The sequence below is a fragment of the Gorilla gorilla genome, chromosome 4, assembly GCF_029281585.2.
Source record: "Gorilla gorilla gorilla isolate KB3781 chromosome 4, NHGRI_mGorGor1-v2.1_pri, whole genome shotgun sequence".
Lineage (NCBI taxonomy): Eukaryota > Metazoa > Chordata > Mammalia > Primates > Hominidae > Gorilla > Gorilla gorilla.
Genome location: NC_073228.2, coordinates 155,080,238 through 155,082,145, shown reverse-complemented (window position 1 = coordinate 155,082,145; position 1,908 = coordinate 155,080,238).

Genomic DNA, 1,908 nt, shown 5'->3' with positions numbered 1-1,908 from the left:
GACCTATGTATTGGTTAGAAATGCACTCTGCTATAAGTAACAAAATCTCAACAGCACTGACTAAAACAAATTTTTTAAAAATTTTGTAAGTTGATATATAATAGTTGTACATATTCAGGGCATACATGTGATACATGTGCTATTTCATACATGTACACAACGTGTAATGATCAAATCAGGGTAATTTAGATATTCATCCCCTCAAACATTTATCTTTTCTTTGTGTTGGGAACATTACAATTCTCTTCCAGCTATTTTGAAAAATACAATTAATTATTGTTAACTATAATTTCCCTACTGGCTTAAACTATTTTGTTTATTATGTGTAAAGGTTTGGAAGTAGTTGATCAAGGCTGGTCTTGGGACACCATAAATTAATCAGAGATCAAGACTCCTTCCTTATTTTGGCGCCAGGTAATAAGATGGGTGCCAGGATTCAGCCATCCAGTCTGTATTCCAGGCAGGAAAAGGGGGAGCACAAAACAGGGGAGCCCTGCTCCCAGCTGAGTCATCCTCCCATTAAAAGTTTTCCTGGAAGCCTTAACCCATAATTTCCCCTTACATATCCCTGGCCACCCCTAGATGCAAGGAAAGCTGCGTAAGTAGCCTGTTAGCCCAGTACTTTGCTGGCCCAAAGAATGATCAGGATTCTGTAATTACGGAAGAGAGAAGAATGGAAGTTGAGTAAGGTGACTGGCAATCTCTCAGTGGGATGGGATCGGGTGAGGAGGGAGGAGACAGAGCTGTATAATCCTTCATCCATTAGGGAGGACACCCAGAGCACACAAACAAGTGAAGCTCAGAGGAAAACTGCCACGTGTGCTCAGAGAGCCAGAGAACAAGTGCTGCCAGGCTCTCAGAAGGAGAGGCATTGGAGCTGCTCCTCGATGTATGGATAGAATTATAACCCACAGAGGTGGATTGTGAAGAAAGTCACTCTGGTCAGAGGACATGTGCTTGGGGAATATTTGGGCCCAATCAGAAGAACCTATACAGAAAAAGCTTTAGGGCTAGAAAGACCTTTAATAGTTGTACATATTTGGGGCATATGTGTGATATTTCATGCATGTACACAATGGGTAATGATCAAATCAGGGTAATTGGGACCACTGAGCTGAGAGGTTCTTCACCTGGGATCCACGCATAGCCCCACTGCATGGGCTGTGTGGGGTTCCTGAATTGCCTGAAATTCTAGGCAAAACTTTTTACATATGGGTATATTAAATTTTTCTCATGAAAGATGCTCAGAATAAGCTGGGTGTGGTGGCTCACACCTGTAATCCCAGCACTCTGGGAAGCTGAAGCAGGAGAATCACCTGAGGTTGGGAGTTCGAGACCAGCCTGACCAACATGGAGAAACCCTGTCTCTACTAAAAATACAAAAAATTAGCCAGGCGTGGTGGCACATGCCTGTAATCCCAGCTACTTGGGAGGCTGAGGCAGGAGAATCACTAGAACCCAGGGGGCAGAGGTTACGGTGAGCCGGGATTGCACCATTGCACTCCAGCCTGGGCAACAAGAGCAAAACTCCATCTCAAAAAGAAAGAAAGAAAGATGCTCAGAATAATCCTCGTATTGTTGTTTCCAATATTTCCCCCAAAGAGCCCACACATCAACTTTTGTTCTTTTACACACAACCTAGCTACCAACATGAATCCCTCATTGCCTAACTTGCCAGCCTCCATGCTCTAACCTGACTTGACTCATGCTGTTCTTCCCTCTTATAATCATTCCTCCTTGCTTCTCCCCTCCCGCAAGATATGAAAAGATGGGTAGTGATTTCCCCATCACTGAAAGTATTAAACACAGGCTGCACAAGCACCTAGAAAGGAAATGATAACAAAGATTTATATTAGTCAGTGTTCTTCATTGCAAGCAGTAGAAGACAAGCATCAAATTCCAACCCAA